Raw genomic sequence first — 26,374 nt, 5'->3', positions numbered from 1 at the left:
TATTTTCCACAATCCGCATTTCTAAGCAGCCAGTTAAATGTATGAACTGTGTTAAATTAAAAGCATTTGGGATTAAAAGCATTAATACGCCATTTACTGCTAATTGAAAATACACAAACCTACAGTTTTTGAATCTTTGTGAGACTATGGTTTAATCATTCAAATTAAACAAAATTTTAAAAATATATATGTAAAAAGACATTCATAGCTTAATTCATGTCTGCTTTGATTAATGTTAGCTACTAGCCTGTTTGGATGCTAGCCAGTTTTGCTGTGGAAATACCGTCAATTTGGATTTTTCTCAATCCGGTAAAAACCTCAGGCTTTCTTCTATCTTCTTTCTAATCTCCACTTTCATGTTGTACGGTCTTGGCGTCATGGTGATGCCAAACACTGGAGTAAAGTCAGGCTCTCCTGCATCCTCAGGCCAAATGAAGCTAAACTTCCTCAGAAGAGTCACCATGATGAGGAAGAGCTCCATACGGGCCAGGCCTTGTCCCAAACACACACGAAGACCTGGACAAAAACATAGAACATTACCTAAAAGATATACTTATACTTACAATTGTCCATGTTTTAGTGCTGATTGAACTTCTGTACCAGCAGAGAAGGGCAGGAAGGCATCTGGTTTGACAAACTCTCCCTTGTGGTTGAGAAAGTTTTCAGGGTTGAATTCATGAGGAAACTTCCACTGTCCCTCCTCACTGAGCGCTGATGACAGGTTGGGGATGACAATAGTGCCCTAGGACCAAAGTGGAGGGTCTTTATTACTTTATTTGTCTCATTTAGAACATGTGCAGTTGTATTTGTGGACAAGTATCTGCTTACTTTAGGAATACAGTAGCCCATGAGCTCTGTGTCTCTGGTGGTTGAATGGAATGGGCTGAGAGGAACAGTGTTGGCAGTTCTCTGAACTTCGTGAATAACTGCCTAAAAAAAGTAGATGATAGCAGTATGCACACAGTATTTATTTTCAGTATAGTTGCTAAATTTTTACCTGGACATAAGGCATGTTGTGTCTGTCTTCAAATGTGACAAAGTCCTTCCCCTTGAGGACTCGGTCTATCTCCTGCTGACAGCGTTCTACATGGGGAAAAGAGAAACTTTTAATTTGGTGAAGAGGCTGGAATACCCAAATGGTCCTAGCACAGTGGTGGAGAGTCAGGGCCTGCAAGGCCTTCTCTGTTGACCTAAAAAAAATATCTGAATCACAGACTGATGTTAATTATACTATTATTAAATAATTCCAAATGGTCTGTCCGCTTCTTTTCATAGCTTTTCCAATGGTTGTGCTGCTTCCACACATGCATTTTCATATTAAAGTACTTGACCAATCACATTTCAGCCGTCACTTGTTGCTAGGCAGAGTCAAAGTTAAAGAAGTCTGAAGCCCTCACAATCCGTTTTGCAGGCCCTCAAACACAAAATAAATGTCCATGAAACTGTTGCTTCAACCAGTCAGATTTTAAGTTGGTGTCACCAGGGCCTTCTAGCAGGCGTACGACGTCACCGGATTCAGACCCGCTGATTGGACAGAGAGCAAACCAGCCAAAGCAGCGAACTGCATCTGTAGCTGAAGCAAGACTAAACCAGGACTAAATCAGGACTAATCTTGGACTTGAGAGAGAGCGAGAGAGTGTCCACAAAGCATGATCGGGCGACAGCTGCACTGAGCCCCGAGCTGTGTGGAGCTCCATCGTGTCCCTAATTTGGCCTATGAAACTGTGAGAAGCACCTCTTCAATGTTTCCATGATGTCAGAACGTTAAGAAGGAAATTTTCACCAAACCAAGTAGTTTGGCCTACATAATGCCTTCTATGACTCTGGATGCACAACCATCCCCCACTTCCATTTAGCTCTCTGGACCCTGGAGCTGTCACGTAAATTTAGATGGATAGAGACTTGAGTTCTAAGATAAGATAAGATAAGATATGCCTTTATTAGTCCCACAGTGGGGAAATTCCAGTGTTGCAGCGCGCAATTTCAGAACAGCAGGAAAAGGTAACACAGATAATAAATAATAGCTTAAAAATTATTTAAAAATAGACTTAAAATAATTTCACATGGATATAATTGAATGGCACATGTTCGGTGTTAACAGTGTTTGTTGTAAAGTCTGACAGCAGCAGGAAGGAAAGACCTGCGAAACCTCTCCTTCACACAGCGAGGGTGAATCAGTCTGTCACTGAAGCTGCTCTCCAGAGCAGACAGAGCGTCCTGCAGGGGGTGAGACTCATGGCCCAGCATAGAGGTGATCTTAGTCAGGACCCTCCTGTCCCCCACCTCCTGCACTGAGTCCAGACGACAGCCCAGGACAGAGCTGGACTTCTTGATGACCTTGTCCAGCTTCTTCCTCTCCCTCTCTGTGATGCTGCTGCTCCAGCAGACCACACCGTACAGGATGGCTGATGCCACCACAGAGTCATAAAAGGTCTTCAGGAGTGGCCCCCCCACTCCAAATGACCTGAGTCTCCTCAGGAGATAGAGCCTGCTCTGGCCCTTCCTGTACAGTGCATCTGTGTTGTGAGTCCAGTCCAGTTTATTGTTCAGATGAACACCCAGGTACTTATATGAGTCCACTCTCTCAATGTCCCTTCCCTGGATGTTCACTGAGGGGGCAGTAGAGTGGTGTCTGCGGAAGTCCACCACCATCTCCTTGGTCTTCCCTGCATTGATGATGAGGTGGTACTGCTGACACCAGTCCACAAAGTCCTGTATTAGTCCTCTCTACTCCACATCATTATCATCCTTGATGAAGCCAATGATGGCAGAGTCATCAGAGAACTTCTGCAGGACGCAGCTGTCCGTGTTGTGTCTGAAGTCTGCAGTGTAGAGGGTGAAAAGAAAGGGCGCGAGGACAGTGCCCTGGGGCGCCCCCACACTGCCAGTCAGGAGGTCAGACACGCAGTTCTTGGATCTCACAAACTGGGGCCGGTTTGTGAGGTAATCCAGAATCCAGTCTGCCAGGTCACAGTCCACACCGGCAGTCTCCAGCTTGTCCCTCAGGAGCAGTGGCTGGATGGTGTTGAAAGCACTGGAGAAGTCAAAGAAAAGAATCCTCACAGTGCTGCCGGGGTTCTCCAGGTGAGACAGTGAGAGGTGCAGCAGGTAGATGACGGCGTCCTCCACTCCGATTCCAGGCCGGTACACAAACTGCAGCGGGTCCATCGCTGAGCTCACGGTGGAGCGGAGGTGGCCAAGGACCAGTCTCTCCAGTGTCTTCATCAGATGGGATGTTAGAGCCACCGGCCTGAAGCTGCTGAGGTCTCTAGCGTGCGGTGTCTTAGGCACTGGTACCACGCAAGAGGTCTTCCAGAGTCGCGGTACCACCCTCAGCTTAAGGCTCATGTTGAAGACATGCTCCATAACACCGCACAGTTCATCTGCACAGGACTTAAGGAGCCTGGAGCTGATGCCGTCTGGTCCTGCTGCCTTCCTGGGTCTAATTTTCTGGAGCTCCAGTCTCACCTGGGCTGCAGAAAAAGACAGTGGCAGGCTGGGAGGAGGGGTGAGTCCATGTGTAGTGATGGGCTGAAGAGCAGAGGCAGAGGTGTGAAGAGGTGGTGCTGGATTTCCCCATTGTCCAGCTGGGGAGGTGAGAGCTGGCAGCTGGGTGGGGGCAGGAGTGGGTGATTGATCAAACCTCAGGAAGTGAGAATTGAGGTCATTCACCCACTACAGGTCCCCCTCCATCTGAGCAGGAGGTGCTTTGAAGCCTGAGATAGTCTTGAGACTTCTCCACACCCCCTGGATGTTCTTCTGCTGTAGCTGCTGCTCCATCCTTCTCTTTTGGCTGGCTTGGCTCATCCTGATTTTCCTCCTCAGCTCCTTCTGTACAGCCTTCAGCTCCTCCTTGGTCCCTGACCTAAAAGTTCTCTTCTTCTCCTTCAGCAGAGCTTTTATGTCAGGGTTAATCCATGGCTTGTTGTTCGAAAAACAACGCACCGTCTGGGAGGGGACAATGTTTTCAAAACAAAAGTTGATATAGTCCGTGATGCATTCTATCATTGCATTGATATCCTCTCCATGTGGGTCACAGAGCTCTGCCCACACTGTGGTGTCAAAGCAGCCCCTCAGAGCCTCCTCACTCTAAGCAGTCCACTTCTTCACCACGCGGGGCACCACAGGCTGCCTGTGCACAATAGGCTGATAAACAGGCCGCAGATGGACAATGTTGTGGTCTGCTCTATCCAGGGGAGGCAGTGAGGATGAGGAATAAGCCTCCTTGGCGTTGGCAAAAAATAAATCCAATATTTTATTGTCCCTTGTGGGGCAGGTGACATACTGGGTGTATGTAGGCAGAACAGGTGCAGGAGATGCATGGTTGAAGTCTCCAGAAATCAGGAAGAGAGCCTGTGGATGCTTTGTTTGGAGTATGCTAGTACAGGAGTGCAGTGTGTCACATGCTGTCTCAGCATTAGCAGAGGGAGGAACATAAACAGCGATCACCATCACATGTGAGAACTCCCGGGGCAGATAATATGGCCTCATGCTAACAGCCAGCAGCTCAATGTCTTTGTTACACAGCTGCTCTTTCACTGTACAGTGTCCAGGTTTGCACCACTTCTCATTCACAAACAGAGCCAGACCTCCTCCTTTCCTCTTACCACTCTGTGCCGTCCTGTCTGCGCGCAGCAGGTGAAAGTTGTCCATAGCAACAGCTGAATCCGGGATTTGCGAGGTTAACCAGGACTCCGTGAAAAGCATGATGCTGCAGTCTCTGTATTCCCGCTGATATCGCGTGAGAGCCGCTAGTTCGTCCGTCTTGTTCGAAATAGACCGCACATTTCCCGCAATGACAGAGGGGAGCACAGGTCTGAAGCGTCTTTTCTTTTCCCGGAGTTTGCGTCCAGCGCGTCGGCCCCTGCGCATCTTCCGTAGCAACTCCGCCGGGATGACATGGCGATCTCGGGGGAACACTACAGCGCTGCGCAGCACTAACAGCTGATCCTTCGTATACACGATGGGGAGTCGCGGCCCCACGCACATCGCATCGGTGGAATTGGTGATAATCCAACAAAGAAAAGTTGAAACGGAGCAGAAACAGTGCGTTTCTGAAGTAAAAAAAAAGTTGGAAAATAGAGGAGCGCGATGCAACCAGCTGCGGTTCTCACCAGCGCCGGAAGTAGACAATCTATAGACAATCTTAATTTTTTTCCCCCCACAAAGGCTCCCCTAAAGAGCTCAAGATCTTCAAAGTTTCTCCTACAAAGAAACCAACTGACTGAAGTAAATTCAGATAAACTAGCCATAACCAAGACACAAATAAAAGACACTGCTGCTTGATTAAACAATCTCAGAAAATGACTTTCTCCAGAGAAAGAAAAAGAATGGTGTAAACTGTTCATGCTGTGTGAACATTGTTTGAATATTGATCAGTAAATGTTATGTGAATACCTTTTAATTGTATAAAACTTTTAACACATGAGAAGAAATTCACAGAACATTGTCCAAAACCCTCACTCAGCCAAGTGACACTCATGACTTCACCTCATTGGTTTAGTAAGTAAGGAAGTAAAGTTTATTTATATAACGCTTTTATATAGTGCTTTTCACAGACATAGGTCACAATGTGTGTTACGGCCCCAGGCCTTAGGTCTACTTTGTTGTGTGATTGTTGCCAACTACTCTGATTCCTGCTGCAGGAGCCCTGGTCCGTGATTGGTGGGGCAGGTCGACGCCCACCTCACCTGCAGCCACCGCCCCCTATTTAAGGAGATTGCCAGCACCTGTTTGGGGCTGCTGGCCTTGGTGGCCAGTCTGCCATTTTGTTTCGTGTGTGTGTTTAGTTTAGTTCTGTTTTGTGCCTTTTTTGATTTGGTCACTCGATTCTGTTTGTGGGTTTATGTGGTTTAATTTGGGGAACTTGTGTTTTAGTTTAGTGTATGTCCCTAAGTTTTACCACTCCTTTTTTTGTAAGCCTGCGTGACCCCTTTTGTGACACAAAACTCTGTTTATTCTGTTGTTCTGTTTCTTAGTTTAGGTTGCTTTCTGTATATTTTTACTCTTTTGTTAATTTACCTTTACATTCCTGTTAATTAAACATTATTTAATTTATTCCATTTTACATCTTGGTTTTAATTTTGTTTCTTCCCTTACCCCAAACGAGCTGGGTCGTAACAATGTGCTTCACCTACAACAGCATAAGATACATTCATAATAACATCTGTCATAGCAGCCCTAAACCTAAGGGGAAGGGACATTTAGCCTTCCCCGCGCAAACTTAACTGAACAAAAGGAAATACACTGGTTATTACTGATCCGACCCCAACAGTCCAACTGGGACTTTGGACTAGAGAGGACAGATAAACATGGAGACAGAGCAGCTCCTTATGTTCTCTGCTGGGCAAAGAACATTCCAGAGACAATGCCCAAGAATTTAAAACTTCCGGTTCTCTTTTCCAGATTTGTGCCTGTCTTTTGATGTGTTTTTATCCAAATTTCTGTATCTGATCTGTTTGAAAGCAAAGCTTTCACATTTTTCCAAATTTAAATATTTGCAATTTTGTAGTCAATAGTAGTGGAGCTGTTAAGGACCAAAATAGTGCCCAGTTGTTCACTTTAATGGTACAAGTATGAAACTTTGCCAGATTATTAACAGGACCATCATTTTTGGATATGGAACCAAGCCCAAGTTGACCCTGGAACCGAGTACTGCGCATGTCACAAAATGGCTGACATGTAAATGAGGCTGGGAGCTAAATTACTGCTTAAACTGCCTTTTTTGGAAAATAATGTTAAAATTATCATATAGGTTATAAAGAAGAATATGTATTCTCAAGATACTATAGCTACTGCAAATCAGTTTTCTTTTCTGGTCTCCATGGAGATGTTATTGCAAGGGTGCTCACACTTTTTCAGCATACGAGCTACTTACAAAATGACCAAGTCATAAAGATCTACCTAATACAAAGCCAAGCAAACTGCACTGAAACACTCTGTGCCCCTTTTTTGGACCCTCACCCACACTTTGAGAACCCCTTCTTTAACCTGTTACCATCCACCTAATTTGATGTATGCACAATAGCATTACATACCCAAATGCCCGAGCTTATTAAAAGAAAACCTTAGAACCCACATGCTTGTGTGAGGCACCATTTTAAAGCTTAGGCCTTCTAGTTTCTGTAGATATGCATATGACTGTGAGTGCTGCCTAACCTACAGTACAGTCAATTAAAAATTGTATTTTTTTTGCTTCAAAAAAACAATTGAAAAAAATAAAGGTCTTAGCTCGGGCATACTTCATGCTAGGCATTTGTGACTCACTACACTCATTGTTCAAGTTGTTGGCAACAACTGTGTAGAATTTCAGATCTCTAGGACAAAGGGTTTTGATGCTGTGAGCCTTTGTGTATACAAAATGACAATTCGGCACAAGATTGCCAAAATAATAATAATAATAATATAATAATAATAATTATTATTATTATAGTACTAATTCTTCTGAGCTTTAGGCGTGTTTTCTCAAGAAAAAAACCTAAAAGTAACCAAAATTGTCTTCCAAGTGCCAGGTGTGCCCTTTATGGCCCCTCCCGAACCGCTTGTCTGTGTCTCTCCTGTTGCGCTTGTAAACACAGCGCCCGTTTCAAAGACTGTCTGCATGTCCCACCCACTGTTTGAAAGCTCTGGTGATAGGCTAAAACAATATGTCAATCACTTTCTGGAAGATCCAATGACTGAAGAGATTTCCCGTAAACAAACTGATGACGCGTGCGGAAAGCCAGGAAGTACGTGAGTGCGTTAGCTTCTTCAGCGGCTTGTCCCAGCCGCCGGCACCGACAACAGCGGGGAGGGTCTCATTTTGAAGCTAAGAGTGTGAGGAAAACAAGCGTACCCAAGAGCGCCAAGAGAAACAGAACCCAGAGAGGGAGAAGGCTCGGAAAGGCAACATATATTTTGATTCATCCATTCATACTGATGAGGATTTTCTGGATTATTTACCCACATGGAATTATTTTATGGAAAAAACAACTTGATATTCTTTTTCTGTGGATTATTACAGACTTATTGAGTACAACCTTTCATGGATTGAACGCGTTTTGGACCAACAAAACCGGCTCAAAGGTAAGAAACGCGTATCTTATTCTTTGATTATGATGTGAATTTTTAAGTTATTGTGTTTTAGGCTCGTTGTACGGCATAAAATGAATGATATGCTTGTTTTATTGGGAAATTAAGCTTTCAAACGATGTATGGCATGCCAGTAGTGAAAACAATAATGATGGTGAATATACAGAGTGAAAATTTTTTATTGGAAAATCGCCCGCCGGCGGGCGAGTGGATGGTAAGTGGTTTTAAGAGAACTTCCTCTGGCACTTTACACAAAACTGTGAAAAAAGTGAAGGAAGATTTTTAAACCTGTTTTTTAAAGTTCCAAACTGGAGTTGCATTTTTTTTCTGGTTTTGCAATGATATTTACCAGCCTCTGCACGTTTACCAAACCAAACGCACATCGTGACAAACACAGATGCATTTGTACACTTTTGTTAGGCAAACTTCAGCCAAATGTGGCAGTAGGTCTGTTCTGTAGGTCTGCTCTATGCTGTAGGCCTGCTTTGTGCCAACACTGTAACACAATTTAGGCTGCGTTCAGACTGTGTGACGGAGCAGACTCCTCCCTAAGAACGGCGTCCCTGGGGAGGGCACGTGAAGACGCGCGCACCACTCACCGTACCATTTCATACCTAAATCACTGTTTATAATTAAAAAATTCCCAACACCTCCTGCGTGTCTTGCCGCGACTAAGGGTGCACTCTTAGAAGTGTTCAATTCATCTAAAGCACGCTTAACCAGACATTTACTTACCCTTGCGCCGCTGCCTTCGCCCTCCTACCGTGGGGTGTTCCGGCAAACCCGGACACATCCGCGCTGGGAGCTTAAATCCTGTCGTTGCGCGGGTTCAGGGGATCAGGTGAGCAACAATTCATTTGCATGGCCAATTAAATGTATTGTCTGTCTCACAGACCTCATATACAAAACCTATTCATTCTGGGCGCAAGCTATTACCCGATCTTTTAATGACGGCACAGATCCGATTTTTTTCAAATGCGACCCAGGCCACTTGGATATGTGGTCCTGAAACCGATACATATCCGATCTTTTGACATGCGACTTCAGTCTGAACGGCCAAAGCGCATCCATCCGACCTACACGTCATCAACAAGCAACAAACGTCACTATTCTGCGCTGAAGCAGGCGGAAACCGGAACTGTAAAATCACCAGGTGCTCAATGCTTGCGTCCATGTTTGGACAACTTCCGTAAACACAGAGCATGCTCGCTGCGGTTGACGCATGGGGTTGACGTCATCGTGTCCTCCAGTGCGCATGTGGGACACTTTCGGGCCATTTACTGTTCACACTGGAGTCACAGACAAGTCGCATTTAATTGGAAATGTGAACGACCTCGCAAAAACATCGGATTTCACAAAAAAATCGGAATTGAGCATTAAGCCCTGCAGTCTGAACGTAGACTTGGACCCGTTATTGCTTCACGTTTCGTCTTGCTCTTCTAATGGAAGGGGCTTGTACGAAGGAGGGAGAGCGTGAAAAAGCGAGGGGCGGCGTGCTGACGTGAGGCAGATGGACAGGTAGGATGTTTAGGAAGTTTAATCTGCCCTGTGATGCAGGCTGGTACACGAGGGCACACGCTGTGCATAGGGAGCGTGTGTATTTGCGATGTGCCGTAGAGTCTCCGCTGCACTGAGACGCCCCACATGCTCCTGCACCCCGGTACAAGTTTATTGCCAACAGCAGCGGCCGTAATGAAATATGATCGCACTTGTTGAGTGTCAGACCTTGAGTGAAAGACAAGACCGAGTCCAAACGCGAGTCCGAGACGAGACACGGCGATCTACCCACATGACCTTGGCGATCGACTGGTAGATCGCGATCGACGTATTGAGCACCCCTGTGTTATTGCTTCATCTGGAATATTTCACAGTATGGCCCTAAACTTTTCTATCTTCATAGATACTAAATCAGACTAAGTTACAGGTCAGATCTGTGGAGAGGCGACCCCAGTCATAGTCAGAATGCCTGTTTTTCTAGGTATTTTTGAGCTATAGAATCACCTGTAATTGAATACATGTAAAGTGGAGCTGTTTAATTTCACACAGTGGCAAATGTTTTGGCAATTTTAGAGCAAACTAGGTACATTTGCAAAATATGTGTGTGTGTGTGTGTGTGTGTGTGTGAACTTCAGTAGCCTCTGATTACAGCCAGGTGTTTCTGTTTATAAATCCCTGGCTATAGGGGCAGAGTTTGTAGTGTGGATACCTGTTAGATCAATCACACTGTTCCTTATACCCCCTAGCCCCGCCCCTCTCTCTTTTCACCCTTTAGTCCTCCAGGTAACACTCAGTTTATCAGCTCGATTTGAAATGTGTTTGTGGGCAGAGTTTAGGTGTTTAGTTCGACTTTAAGGCAAATGTAAAACTTCATGAAAATGGTTTTGTGTAGGTTTGATTTTCTATCTTCATTTCTCTGTCCTCCTCCTCTTTCTTTAGTCTATATTTTCAATGGTTAAATCAGCTCTTCGGTCTTCCTTTAAGTTTCCTGGTTCAAATGGTGAGAAGACAACTGAAAATCTGTGAGTTAAAGTACAGTTACATAGCAAAACATCTACACATATACATGTACTACTGCAAAACTTGTACTTAAAGTAAAAGTAGTAAAAGTATAAACTCGTGCATATAAAAACTACTAACTACACAGGTGATTAGCATTTTATATAAAGCTTTGTATATAAAACCTGAAGCTGACTTAATTTTCTTTAATGCATTCTTGTTATGGACATTACGCCTGCTTGCTACCATGGAGATTTCATTGCTTTGCCTGAAATATTTGTCAGTATATCATTAAACATATTTATATAACCTTGATTTTATTTTGGGTGTTTTTGTTGCTCAAAAATACCTTGAAATGAACATGAATTCTTATTGTGAGTGGAATCACCTCTCCATTTATCTGACCTGTAAACATGGCCTGGTGGCACCACTGTCTCCAAGGAGATAAACAAGTTTAATGCCATACTGATCTGATACTTATCGCTGCCAGCAAAAAAGTTACATAGCACATCTTTAATACTATTAACAAATGTATGCACAAAAAATCTCTATGCAGTAATATTCGGATTGCCAATGTGTAAATGATCTTGCATTTTATTATCCTTACCATAATAAATTAATGTTAGATTAGCAGCATCTGCTCTTACCTTGTCTTTTAAGGGGTCACGGTGACAGATTTAAATTTGGCGTGTACCACAAATAAACCACAACCATCACCAAATTAATTTACCCCCCTAAAACACATCACATTATCATAATAATAACAACAACAGCAGAGTTGGACTGCTCATTCCAGTAATCCCACACCAGATTGAGAACACCTTTGAAACTGTGGAGATGGTGATTTGGGATTATTACCAAATTAAGGCGAGATTTGACCAGGTTTTGTGATGGTGTCATATTTTCATTGTGATCTCTCAGTCTGGAATGACCTGTAGATGTTCAGACTATAATCTACAACCCCAATTCCAATGAAGTTGGGACACTGTGTAAAACTAAAAAAATACAGAATACCATGATTTGCAAATCCTTTTCAACTTATATTGAACTGAATAAACTACAAAGACATGATATTTAATGTTCAAACTGATAAACTTTATTGTTTTTATGCAAATATTCACTCATTTTCAATTTGATGCCTGCAACATGTTCCAATAAAGATGGGACAGGGGCAACAAAAGAAAGGGAAAGTTGAGGAATGTTTAAAATCCACCTGTTTGGAACATTCCACAGGTGAACAGGTTCATTGGAAACAGGTGAGTGTCATGATTGGGTATAAAAGGAATTTCCCTGAAGGGCTCAGTCATTCTCGCCAGCAAGGACAGTGCGAGGTTCACCACTTTCTTCTTTTATTTATTTTTTCAATTATTTGTTTATTCATTTTCCAAGACAATAATTACACTTACACATATGCAAATATTGTTTAAGGATCAAACATTATCTTAAATTTAATCTTAAAAAAACAAAAACAAAAAAAAACTGATTTTTACTATTATATTGAAAAGAGAGAAAGGAGAAAAAAAAATAAAAAAAATAAAAATAAAAAAACAAACCTAAAACTCAATCTGGTAGCGAACAGAACATTGGGGAAATGAGCACTCAAATAAAATCCAAACCTATCGTTTTAACAAAACTCAGCCTACCCTTCCATATCTTTTCAAATTTCTCTGTTTCTAATCTTAGAGCATAAGTTAATTTCTCCAGAACATAAATATTATGAATTACATCAACCCAGTTGTCTTTTGTCGGTGCTTCAGCTTTTAACCATTTCCTTGTAATACCTTTTTTTTGCTGCTAGCATCATGACTTTAAATATCTTAAAATTAATTTTGTTTTTAACTTTTGCCTCTAATTTGCCAAATAAAAGACTTCACAGGTAAAAGGGAGGTCAATATGTAGAACCTCGTCCATAACGTTCTTCGGTTCTTTCCAATAACATTGTATTAGGGGACATGTCCAGAAAATATGTATATGGCTTGCCACCATTTCCCCGCACTATCTCCAACATCTTGTGTCTCGATATTTTGTCTGAGCTGGTGCTCTGAAAACTCTCACCAGATTTTTCCACCCATATTCCCTCCACATTAAAGATGATGTAGTTTTCCAAATATTATGAGTAATCTCTTCCCAATCTTCTTCTGTTAGGCTAATATTAGCTTCCACATTCCATTTCCTCCTTATGTATTGCATATCATCCCTTTTTAAATTTTCCAACCCAATATATATCTTTGAAATCTTTTTTTTTATTTTATTTTTTTTTACTTAGTTTAAACTTGGGAGCTATTATAAACAAATTAATAATTTCTGGTTCTCCTTCATAGTTATCCCTTATTATGTCATGCTCCAAATAATGCCTTAATTGTAAGAATCTGTAGAAATCTTGATTTGATAGCCCGAATTGTTCTTTGATCTCTTGAAAACCTTTGCATTTTTTATTCATCAATACTTCCCACCACATACGTGGACCATGTTCCCATGTTTTAAATCGCTGATCATTCCTATTGGGTATAAAATCTGAATCGTATCCCACCCATCTTAACAACTTACTAAACTGTATCAAGTTATTCTTTTTAGCTATCTCAAATCATACTTTCAATGAAATTAGCACAAATTGATTAATTTTACCACTAACTTGATTGTATAGTTTGTTATCCCCAAATAGTGCTTGAACGGATATTCCCTGTATTTTATTGCTTTCAATTTCTTTCCATCATGCACGATATGATGGATTACTCCAATTTAGCAAATATTTAATTTGAGCTGCCTGGTAATAACTTTTTAAACAGGGTAGAGCTAATCCTCCTTTTCCCTTCGACAATTGTAGTGTTCTGTATTTTATTCTCGGTATTTTCGCTTGCCAAATATACAAAGTGCGACCGACGTTTACCTGTTGTTTTGACGACGATGATAGAAACATTCAGAGCAGCAGTCGCATTTCTTCTGATCGTGCATACGAGCACTCAAAACAGCAGCATGTAGAACTTTGTACGCAACTCACCGCACATCAACCCGGAGCTGAAGCTCTGAGCTCGGGCAGCAGCACCAAACACACAGGAGCAGTCAGCGCGCAGCCCCTCAAGACGGGGCTGGGGGTCCAGTGTTGGTCAGATCGGTCCGGAGGCTTTGTCCTCCATGTCCTGGTTCCAGACGGGGGCGAGCAAGACCAGCGTCCAAAGAACTGGGTCCAAGTGCTTCAGTGCCGTCATCTGTGCGCTGGTTCCGTGCGGGAAAAGGGAGAATGCACTGTGGACCACAGGCCCGGGCGGGCTGCTCCGGTCCTCCGCGCTCGACCGCGGCTGTTTCCGAGGTGGTGCAAAGCATCCGGACAGAAGCGCGAATCCCGTTTGGTTCGTTATATGTTGTTCTGAGCGGTCCGTCTGCGCACGTGTTTTTTGGGGTTTTTTTTCGGGGAAAGCGCTCTGTGTTTGCATTTGCACACAGCTGATGGATCAGATCCATGACTAGAGATGAATGAAGGTTTTACCCCTGAAGAAACCATATTAAAACAACAACAACAAAAAATCATTCCTTTTCCATTTTCACTCATTTTTGAAAAAGCTCCAGGGAGTCACTAGAGGACGGTTCGCTCTCTGCCAGCTGCGTTATGGTGTTTAGCTCGGGCAGCTTGTTCCCTTCTTCGACGTCGTTTACTGGGTTACTTTCAGCTTTTCTTGGTCTTCTGCTATTCATATTACAGATCCCCTTGGTAAAGTTTAATCTTGAATTTAGTAAGATTCGAAAATAATTTGGTATTTGAGGGCTTTTTGACTTTTAGTCGGAGAGCTGACCCACTACACAGGTGCCATGTCTGTGTCTCAACCGGAAGTCGCGAGGTTCACCACTTTGTGAACAACTGCGTGAGCAAATAGTCCAACAGTTGAAGAACAACATTTCTCAACATACAATTGCAAGGAATTTAGGGATTTCATCATCTACGGTCCATAATATCATCAAAAGATTCAGAGAATCTGGAGAAATCTCTGCACGTAGGCAGCAAGGCCGAAAACCAACACTGAATGCCTGCGACCTTCGATCACTCAGGCGGTACTGTATTAAAAAACCGACATGAATGCGTAAAGGATATTACCACATTGGCTTAGGAACACTTCAGGAAACCATTGTCAGTTAACACAGTTGTTACATCTCCAAGTGCAAGTTAAACCTGTACCATGCAAAGCGAAAGCCATATATCAACAATGCCCAGAAACACTTCTATGGGCCCGAGCTCACCTGAGATGGACTGACGCAAAGTGGAAAAGTGTGCTGTGGTCTGATGGGTCCACATTTCAAATTGTTTTTGGAAATTATAGACGTCGTGTCCTGCGGGCCAAAGAGGAAAAGGACCATCCGGATTGTTATCAGCGGAAAGTTCAAAAGCCAACATCTGTGATGGTCTGGGGGTGTGGTAGTGCCCATGGCAGGGGTAACTTGCACATCTGTGAAGGCACCATTAATGCTGAAAGGTACATACAGATTTTGGAGCAAAATATGCTGCCATCCAAGCAACATCTTTTTCAGGGACGTCCCTGCTTATTTCAGCAAGACAATGCCAAGCCACATTCTGCACGTGTTACAACAGCGTGGCTTCGTAGAAAAAGAGTGCAGGTACTAGACTGGCCTGCCTGCAGTCCACACCTGTCTCCTACTGAAAATGTGTGGCACATTATGAAGCGCAAAATACGACAATGGAGACCCCGGAATGTTGAGCAACTGAAGTTGTACATTCAACAAGAATGGAAAAGGATTCCTCCTGCAAAGCTTCAACAATTAGTGTCCTCAGTTCCCAAACGCTTATTGACTGTTGTTAAAAGGAAAGGTGATGTAACTCAGTGGTAAACATGTCCCTGTCCCAACTTTATTGGAATGTGTTGCAGGTATCAAATTGAAAATGGGTGAATATTTGCATAAAACTATAAATTTTATCAGTTTGAACATTAAATATCATGTGTTTGTAGTTTATTTGGGTCAATATAGGTTGAAAAGGATTTGCACATCATTGTATTCTGTATTTTTTTGAGTTTTACACAGCATCCCAACTTGGAATTGGGGTTGTAAAGAGGAAGCTCTGTTCACATCGGTACTACAGTGAGACATGGATTGTAATGAAGATATAAACCCATTATTAAGACCATAAATTTACTAAGTTTTAGCTTCAAATACTAAAATTAAAGTCTAATTAAATAAATATTAGCTTAAACTGGTGAAATAATGTTTTTTTTGGAAGGTGAGATACCTGCTTGTCTCCAAGGAGATGTTATTGCTTTGCTTTAACAGTATGACATTAACTTTATCCATCTCGCTGTTGACAAGCAAGAGACCCTACTAAATGTAAGAATGTCTGCATTTTAGATATTTGAGCAATAAACACATGTTCAGTCCTTAACTGAATAAACACAAGACTGATATGTTTAATGCCATACAGTGGAACATTCCAGCCAAAGTTATAACATCTTCATGAAAGAAGCAGGTTGTGGACCCCCACCAGAAATGCTATAATGCACCATTAAGAATTTTAGTATTTTAAGACACCAGATCTACCCAGCCCCTGCAGATTGGGTATGGAAGTGTGACTGCAGTCACTGGTTACCATTGTGGACCACGCTTCCCCAGGCAAAGGACACATGCTATGAACTTACCAAGTGTGGATGCAGAGTATCGCCTGTGCTGGGTGATGCAAGTGTGCAAAGACAAATTTGGCCTGTAAAGATTTATGCAAATGTGGCAGCAGCAGCACTTAAGACCACATTGAACACATTTAACAATTTAAGGTAGATCTCTGTTCTGTGTTTTGGGGTTAAGCCTCGCTTCCATGCAGCATTTAATTATCATTATGAAATATGATATGGCACTTACAGATTTAGAGATGGTTAAGTTTTTGTTATCAAAAACCCAGTAAATATGGCTTTGAAAGATTTTATTGGATTAACTTGGATTTCAACCACAGGGAACCCACACAAGATTTACATTCTTGAGGAAAATGGTCAAAAGCGAACTATTTTAGTCCTTAACAGCTCCACTATAGTCTTGCTTTAATTGGCCTTAATCTGTGACAGTGCTGCTCTTCAGACCTCATGGACACTAGGAAGTGTCTTCTCCTCCTCTTTAAACAGAGGATACAGTGTTCCTTCAGCCTGAGCCTGGAGTTATTTTTCTTCAGACCTGACACCTGACTTCAGACCTCCAAACAATCGGACCCCTGTACCACAGCTTGAAAACATCACTGGCCGTATGTGCACACTTCACAGACTGGCTTAAATGATCAATTTAGACACAACACGTTGTAGCCCAGGCAACATAAACTAATTAACTAGCCCAAGTAACTGTATCTTCTTATCAGTTTTTGATTTTAACTAGGTACATAACTGCATTACTAAAAAGTAATCTGATCCCTACTTTAAACAAGTTACTCCACAACACTGATGGACAGTGCTCCACAAGGCCATATTACAGGTGTACATCTCCCTGGAGACAAGCAAGTAGCAGACCCTTCATCAGGAAAAGTTACAAAGTGCACAGTAACAAGCCCGATCAATAAATAACATCTTGTTGAAAATCATTATTTTGATTTGTCACTGATTTGATCCAACAGGGAGACACATAACCATTGCGCCCCCGTGCACTTTCATATGGCAGAGGACTCCAGTAGATCATAGATGATCAGTAGATCATTTAAACATGCAGGTGTTTTACCCCGAATATGTGGTCTGGCCATGAGGTAGAGGAAGCCAAACAGCAATGTATTGGATGTAGTGTCTGTCCCTGCCAAGTGTAGGAGCAGGCAGTACATCAGCAGTTCCTCAGAGGAAAATGAGGAACCGGCATTGCCTCTCTGTTGAAAGAGATCATTAAATACAAGTTCAGCATGACAGTTTTGGGGTAAATAATTTGGGGGAGTACATTTAAAAAATAATCTGGTCGCACACCTCCAGTTCATCCAGATAGCTGTCCACAAAGTCCCGAGGTTCTCCTGGCACTCTGGTCTTCTTGTGTTCCTCAATCACTGGGATAGTCATGTTTTTTAGTCTCTGAGACATAAAAAGAACAAAACACATGACTCTTAAAGAATAAGAGCTCATGTGCTAAATGTTAAATGCAACAACAACAAGATGAAATACAAGTTTGATGATGGAACAATTTTATAACTTGGTTAAAACCTCAAAAATATCTTCCAATGTAGTAGTTATTTGTCTAATCGTTGATGCTTAAATATGAATAACAGATTTACCTGCATTGCATCAAATGCTTTAGTAAAAGGCAATGGCAAGCAGCGGACCCAATGGAAACTGCTATAAAGCTAATGGGGAAAATCACATATTAAGCATTATAACAACACCTTTTACAATCAATTTATTTACAAACAGTTGCCAGCTTTAGTCACTCACCAAAGCCCAGGGTCGGTTGCCCATTTTAGTAATCTCACAGAAAGAGTTCACAAGTGTTATAATAAACTCCTCATTATGCTCATATCGTCTATTGAACAGAACTTGGCAGACCACATTTGAGGTGACTGTATGAAACATGATTTGGGGGCTCAGAATTTTTCCTAAAAAACAAAAAAGCAAGTTTACGTGGCATCTAATGGATACGTCTTTCAATACACCTGAAAGACTGGCTTGTTTTGGGTAGAATAAATAATCTACCAATGCAGTCATCGATGGGTAATAGGGCTTAACAATTTGAGAAAAATATCTAACTGCGATTTTTCTGACAAGTACTGTGATAGTATGAAGCCCCTAAAGGCCCCCTAAAATCTTATCTTTTTAAAATCTTATTTTATTTTTACCCCTCCTTGAACCGTCACCTTATCGTGGTGGAGGGGTTTGAGTGCCCGAATGATCCCGGGAGCTATGTTGTCGGGGGCTTCATGCCCCTGGTAGGGTCACCCAAGGCAAACAGGTCCGGGGGGACGGGTCAGACGAAGAACGGTTCAGAAGCCCCTATGATGAGTGTACGAGCAAGGCCAGTTACGTCGCCCGGATTGGCGTCACCGGGGCCTCACCCTGGAGCCAGGCCTGGGGTGGGTGCTCGCCAGCGAGCGCCTGGTGGCCGAGCCTCCCCCCACGGGGCTCGGCCGGGCTCAGCCCGAAGGAGCGACGTGGGGCCGTCCTCACGTGGGCCCACCACCCGCAGGAGGATCCATATGGGGCCGGTGCAGAGAGATCTGGGCAGCAGTCGACGGCGGGGGCCTCGGCGACCGGATCTCCGGACATGGAGACTAGCTCTGGGGACATGGAATGTCACCTCGCTGGGGGGGAAGGAGCCTGAGCTTGTGCGGGAGGTTGAGCGTTACCGACTAGATATAGTCGGCCTCACCTCCACGCACAGTTTGGGCTCTGGAACCCAACTCCTTGAGAGGGGCTGGACTCTCCATTTCTCTGGCGTTGGCCGCGGGGAGCGGCGGCGGGCTGGTGTGGGCCTGCTCATTGCCCCACAGCTCAGCCGCTGTGTGTTGGAGTTCACCCCGGTGAACGAGAGGGTCGCGTCCCTGCGCCTTCGGGTCGGGGACAGGTCTCTCACTGTGGTGTCGGCCTACGGGCCGAACAGCAGTGCTGAGTACCCGGCCTTCTTGGAGTCCTTGGGAGGGGTACTAGACAGTGCACCGACCGGGGACTCCGTTGTTCTCCTGGGGGACTTCAACGCCCACGTGGGCAACGACAGTGACACTTGGAGAGGGGTGATTGGGAGGAACGGCCTCCCCGATCTGAACCCGAGTGGTGTTTTGTTATTGGACTTCTGTGCTAGTCACAGTTTGTCCATAACAAACACCATGTTCGAGCACAAGGGTGTCCATAAGTGCACGTGGCACCAGGACACCCTAGGCCGGAGGTCGATGATCGACTTTGTCGTCGTGTCATCTGATCTCCGGCCGCGTGTCTTGGACACTCGGGTGAAGAGAGGGGCTGAGCTGTCAACTGATCACCACCTGGTCGTGAGTTGGGTTCGCTGGCGGAGGAGGAAGCCGGAAAGACCTGGCAGACCCAAGCGTGTAGTGAGGGTCTGTTGGGAACGTCTGGCGGAGCCCTCTGTCAGAGGGACCTTCAACTCGCACCTCCGGGAGGACTTCTCCCGGATTCCGGGGGAGGCTGGAGATATGGAGTCCGAGTGGGCTTCATTCTCGGCCTCTATTGTCAATGCAGCTGCTCGGAGCTGTGGGCGTAAGGTCTGTGGTGCCTGTCGCGGCGGCAACCCCAGAACCCGGTGGTGGACACCGGAAGTAAGGGATGCTGTCAAGCTGAAGAAGGAGTCCTATCGGGCCTTGCTGGCTCGGGGGACTCCTGAGGCAGCTGACAGGTACCGGCGGGCCAAGCGTGCTGCAGCCCGTGTGGTCGCGGAGGCAAAAACTCGGAGCTGGGAGGAGTTCGGGGAGGCCATGGAGAAGGACTATCGGACGGCCTCAAAGAGATTCTGGCAAACCGTCCGGCGCCTCAGGAGGGGAAAGCAGTTCTTCACCAACACTGTTTACAGTGCGGGGGGAGAGCTGTTGACCTCGACTGGGGACGTTGTCCGGCGGTGGAAGGAATACTTTGAGGATCTCCTCAATCCCACCGTCACGTCCTCCGAGGAGGAGGCCGAGGCTGGGGACTCGGAGGCGGACTCATCCATCACCCTGGCCGAAGTCACTGAGGTGGTTGGCAAGCTCCTTGGTGGCAAGGCTCCGGGGTTGGATGAGATCCGTCCTGAGTACCTGAAGTCTCTGGATGTTGTGGGGGCTGTCTTGGCTGACACGCCTCTTCAACATCGCGTGGCGGTCGGGGACAGTACCTCTGGACTGGCAAACCGGGGTGGTGGTCCCTCTGTATAAGAAGGGGACCGGAGGGTGTGTTCCAACTATAGGGGGATCACACTTCTCAGCCTTCCCGGTAAGGTCTATGCCAGGGTACTGGAGAGGAGAATCCGGCCGATAGTCGAACCTCGGATTCAGGAGGAGCAGTGTGGTTTTCGTCCTGGCCGTGGAACACTGGACCAGCTCTACACTCTCCATAGGGTGCTCGAGGGTTCATGGGAGTTTGCCCAACCAGTCCACATGTGTTTTGTGGATCTGGAGAAGGCATTCGACCGTGTCCCTCGTGGTGTCCTGTGGGGGGTGCTCTGGGAGTATGGGGTCCGGGGCCCTTTGCTAAGGGCTGTCCGGTCCCTGTATGACCGGAGCAGGAGCTGTGTTCGCATTGCCGGCAGTAAGTCAGACCTGTTCCCGGTGCATGTTGGACTCCGCCAGGGCTGCCCTTTGTCACCGGTTCTGTTCATTGTATTTATGGACAGAATTTCTAGGCGCAGTCAGGGGCCGGAGGGGGTCCGGTTTGGGGACCACAGGATTTCATCTCTGCTGTTTGCGGACGATGTTGTCCTGTTGGCTTCATCGAACCAGGACCTGCAATGTGCACTGGGGCGGTTTGCAGCCGAGTGTGAAGCGGCTGGGATGAAGATCAGCTCTTCCAAGTCCGAGGCCATGGTTCTCGACCGGAAAAAGGTGGCTTGCCCTCTCCGGGTGGGTGGGGAGTCTTTGCCTCAAGTGGAGGAGTTCAAGTATCTCGGGGTCTTGTTCACGAGTGAGGGAAGGACGGAACGTGAGATTGACAGGCGGATCGGTGCAGCTTCGGCAGTGATGCGGTCGCTGTATCGGACCGTTGTGGTGAAGAGGGAGCTGAGTCGAAAGGCGAAGCTCTCGATTTACCGGTCAGTCTTCGTTCCTACTCTCACCTATGGTCATGAGCTCTGGGTAGTGACCGAAAGGACGAGATCGCGGATACAAGCGCTCGAAATGAGTTTCCTCCGCAGGGTGGCTGGGCGCTCCCTTAGAGATAGGGTGAGGAGCTCAGTCACACGGGAGGAGCTCGGAGTAGAGCCGCTGCTCCTCCACGTCGAGAGGAGCCAGTTGAGGTGGCTCGGGCATCTGTTCCGGATGCCTCCTGGGCGCCTCCCTCGGGAGGTGTTCCGGGCATGTCCCGCCGGGAGGAGGCCCCGGGGAAGACCCAGGACACGCTGGAGGGACTATGTCTCTCGGCTGGCCTGGGAACGCCTCGGGGTCCCCCCGGAGGAGCTGGAGGACGTGTCTGGGGTGAAGGAAGTCTGGGAGTCCCTGCTTAGGCTGCTCCCCCCGCGACCCGGCCCCGGATAAGCGGACGAAAATGGATGGATGGATGGATGGATGGATGGATGGATTTTATTTTTAAGGGGCTACATACTATCACAACTTAATACTGAAACACGAATTGAAAATTAAAGCCACAAGTGGCGTTGAATGGCCATCGCCCAGCGCATCTGCCACACCTTGCTAACGCCACCTCCTCCCAAATGCCGCATCCCACAAATGCCACGCCTTGCAAATGCCCTGCCCCACACTAACCCGAATATCCATAAACCCTAAGCATGACTCTAACCCCTAGCCTCAACCCTAACCCTAACCCTAGCCTACATCAATCTTTTCAGAGTTGGGTGTGCACCAATGATTAAAATTTTTATCTTCTCACGGTCAGCGTGTGAACCCATGATTAAATTTTGAGTGAAATCAGGCAAAGTTTGCAAAAAATATCAGACTGCAGCAAGGGGCATGGCCAGTGATGTGTGGGTTTTTTAAAATTTAATTTAATTAAGGGGGTACGCGAGTCATCGACGACGTCCCCACTCAATTCCGAATTGAATATTTTGCCAACAATGGCCAATACAGGGAAAGTAATACACGAAGATCAGAGCAAGTACCAATGTACAAACGTTTTCGCTCCTGAACACCAAGACCTGCACACTCAGAGAGATCCCGGTGTTCCACGTTTTTACATGGCAACCAGCCTTTGTTATTTTAGGCTATTAATTAACCAAATAATATTATGGCAATAGGCAATAGCCTATTCAATTGATTCAACTTCAAAAATGCCCCCGTCTAGAACCAGCACATGGAGGACGGCGCCTCTGGACCTATCTGACGAACGCACTCGCAGGACAGCACAAGACCAAGGACTGGACCCCCAACGTCAGCAAAAATCTGAGTCAGTCAGACAATTTCAATCCAAGATGGCTCCCTTCTGGTTTGTCAGGGGGCATGGCATAATAATATTTTTTGTTTATCTTCACATGATGAACATGTGTACCAAATTTTGTGGCTTTACAACAAAGTTGATGTCGGGACATAGGCCTTGAGTTTTCAAGGTGGCGCAGTGCCCATGCATGCAACCTTTATTTTATGGAATTATCGAATTTTTCATGACTTCTCAATTTTGGGCAGAGTTTGGTGAGTTTTTGAATGCTTTTAAGGGGTCAAATTTGAAGCTCAGAGGGCATAATAATAATCATCATCATCATAATTTTTTCCAAAAACAATATATCTGTTAACATGGGAACAGCATATTATAAATTTTTTGAAAGCTCTCGACCTTTCCCATGTCACATGGGGTCATTGGTGAATAACGAATGCATCTGCACCATCTTGTTGTGACTTCCATTCATTTTAGCAGCAATAAATAAGGCCAAGGAATTGGGTGTGGTTTATTGGGATACTGCTGTTCATGCTGGGGGTGACCAAAGTTGCACGACGTCCTCTCACATTCGCCCATGCGCTCATCTTTGCCCAGGCATTCATAGTAGCGAAAATTATATACATAATTAGGCCCAAGCCCTGTTGGATAGGACAGGATATTTTGTTATTTATGGAGAAAATTATTATACTTTAAAAATTGCAGCCTTTGCCATTTCCGTCCATTCAAATTGCAGTTTAAATTTGATTGTGATTCATCTTGCAGCCCTCACTCAAACTCTGCAAAAGTATGACTGAGCTGGTGTATTTCAGACTTCATTCATGACTGAAATGGTAGATTATTCTTTTAGACTAGCAGAGGTAGAGAGCATATTCTGCTTTCTTTACTTTTATTACTCACCACTATTCTTCTCCAGATGATCAATGGTGTACTGTAGTTCTCCCAGAATCCTCTGCTCCATCAACTGTTTGCCCAAACCAAAGTTCCTCATGGTCATTATTGCAAAGCGACGATGCTCCTTCCAGGATGGACCGTAGTCAGAAAAAATTACACCTACAGCAGAGCATAATATTATTATGCTTTTGGCTAAATCTCACAAAATAGAAATAGAGACCATGCTAGGTATTGACTGAAACGTAGATTCTCAGTTCTTAGCGTTACCTCTCCTCTCAGTGACATGATGTATGAACATGTCCTGAGGTCGTCCAGCAAAGTCCACAGCCTTGTTCTCCAGAGCCTCCTTTAGAGCCTGGGTCCCACTCACCACCACAGCAGCTTTGCGCCCAAAGTACACACTGTAGATGTTCCCATAAGTTCTCCTCAACTGGAGATCAAAACAACAACCATTTATTGTACAAGACCCTCTGTGCAAATGTGTGATTCTGTTCATTGTGACAGTGTCCTAGCGAGGTTTGTAAAATAATGTATTGTATGATCTTAAAGGTGCACCATATCATGTAATATATCTAATGAGGGATTTTCCACCTGCTTGTCTCCATGGAGATGTTATTACTTTGCCTGAAATGTTCCTCATCATGACATTAAACATCTTGTGTGTTCATACCCTGATCATTTTTATTGCCCTGAAAAACATGCATTCTGGTCCTCACCTCTCCACAGATCAGGCCTGACATGCAGCTGACACCCTCAGGCAAGGTTACATTGAACATTCATGCCCATCGTTATCGTTATTTGTGCAGCACTGTTTTGTTGATGTAGTGTATTTATAGAGCACATTTATCAACCAGTAAAGTCAAATAAAAGCAAACCCATAAAATAGAATAAATAAAACCAATAGATATAAACATTTTAAAAATGGATTGGAATAATTGAGAAAAACCATTGAATAGTGACATTTCTTCTCATGATAATCTCTAAAATTTGATATCACCACATCACTAGCTACAAGTGTGCATAATCTACAAATAAAGTTGTAAAAACAGATGTCATACCTGCTCATAGTCACCCAGGGGATTGCTGGAGTATACAGAGAGCACAGTCCCCAGCAGAGGCAGCAGTCTGGGTCCAGGAGGGAAGCTTTTGGGCCTTCAAGGTGTGGCCAGTTTGAAAAACAAGCAGAGACATATCCACAGCAGCAACAGAAACATGGTGAAAGTGAGACAGGAGAATAGGGTAGTGCAGTTTCAAAGGGTGTTTAGCTCCACCCCAAATCATTTGTTTGCTTTATAAAATAAAGCATCAAAATACCGTATTTTCTGCACACTGGGGTGCACTTAAAAGCCTTTAATTTCATCAAAAAACAACTGCACGCCTTATACTCCAGAACACCTTAAATATTAATTTATTCAGGTGTCTTAGTACAACTTTAGTAAACTAAAAGCCGCACCACTTGCAGGATTAGGGCTACCATAGTCAGGAGCATAGCGAAGTAATACATACAAGAGACACACTTACAAAGTCGACTTTAAACTCAAGGCTATTATAAAGTTAAAATGTGAGCTGCGTGGGGGTAGTGGATGAGAGAAGGCAAACAAACATTCACCAAGACAGGGAGACAGCGCCGAGCGACTTCCGCCACAATCTGCCAATGGATCGTGGACGCTTGGGCTAAGGTACCAGTATCAACTGTGGTCCAAGTTTCACGAAGACCGGAATCATCACTGAACTGCCAAGGAACAGTAACGACACTGACCTGGATAATGACGAGGGGGATGCAGCCATGCTGGATGCCGTAATCGCCCAGCTGTTTGAACAATTACGAGTTATTGTGAATACGCTAACAATTTAGTGGTCTCAGACAGTATGTTTTTTACACATAACAACTGAACAAAGTTGAGAGTGAACGCGTTAAATAAGGTTTGACTGACTTATCTAACTCTTGTGTTTAGTTTAATGCGCTTTATAGTCCAGTGCGGTTTATATGTGAAAAAAGTAAAAAAATAGATCATTCAATGACAGTGCACCTTATAATCCAAAACACCCTATAGTGCGGAAAATACGGTACTGGAATTCCACTGTGACTTTAATCTATCTGTGTGAAGAGGCAAACACACTAACAGTGCATCCAAAATAGGTCAAATGCTTATCATGGCTCGTCAGCCATGATAATGTTGCTCCTCTGACCAGTGGTTCAGAGGACATATGCCTCAGTGAAGTAAGCTTGTTAATAAAAGAATAGACAGAGCACGTTTTGAGCTGCTTTACTTCACAACAGAAGATTGCTTCTTCTTCTTATGCACATAACATTACATGTAATCCAAGTGACATGAATCCCTAAATAATAACATTTGTACATATTGGTAAAACACTGTAGATACATCCTTTTAAATCTTTTTAACCATTCACAATTACATAAATGAATTACTGTTTTTATCTCTATTTATATCTAACTCATTTGAACTTCTACAGATATTTATATTTTTAACCATAACCCATGAAATACTAGATAAATGAAATCACTATGTTCAATTCAGTGAGTGTCCACAAGATGGCGCTGGTCTCTCCAAACTCACATGACCAACATGTGCTTATTACACATTTACAATAGCATTTTTGGTACTTTGTAATAAACTCAAAATGTACACTTTTAATGTGACATACATTCCAGCAAATGCACTATTGCATGAAAAATATTTCCTAAATGTCCTTAAAGAATATAATTCAAGTGGTTCCTTGCGCTTTAGACTGATTTATGTTAGCTTTAGCTTAGCCACGTTGTACTTTCCTTACTTATTATTGTTATTATATTATATACTTGTTATTTTAATAGATCCATGTCCTTACACTTGACCACTAGCTTAGCAGGTTAGCTTACAACACGATAACAACTCCCTCAGAAACCCTTTACAGACTTTGCTCCACTTTCTTCCTACTGTGCACGG

At 44.3% G+C, this 26,374-nt stretch overlaps 1 pseudogene; it reads right to left on the bottom strand.

The window, feature by feature from the left end:
* Positions 1–301: 301 nt before the first annotated feature.
* LOC110166779 (cytochrome P450 2F3-like) lies at positions 302–24,640 on the bottom strand (annotated as a pseudogene).
* Positions 24,641–26,374: the final 1,734 nt, after the last annotated feature.

This window comes from Boleophthalmus pectinirostris, unplaced genomic scaffold (assembly GCF_026225935.1).
Source record: "Boleophthalmus pectinirostris isolate CB_2022bp ecotype Guang Dong unplaced genomic scaffold, ASM2622593v1 HiC_scaffold_2, whole genome shotgun sequence".
Lineage (NCBI taxonomy): Eukaryota > Metazoa > Chordata > Actinopteri > Gobiiformes > Gobiidae > Boleophthalmus > Boleophthalmus pectinirostris.
This window is presented reverse-complemented; position numbering and strand designations above follow the sequence as displayed.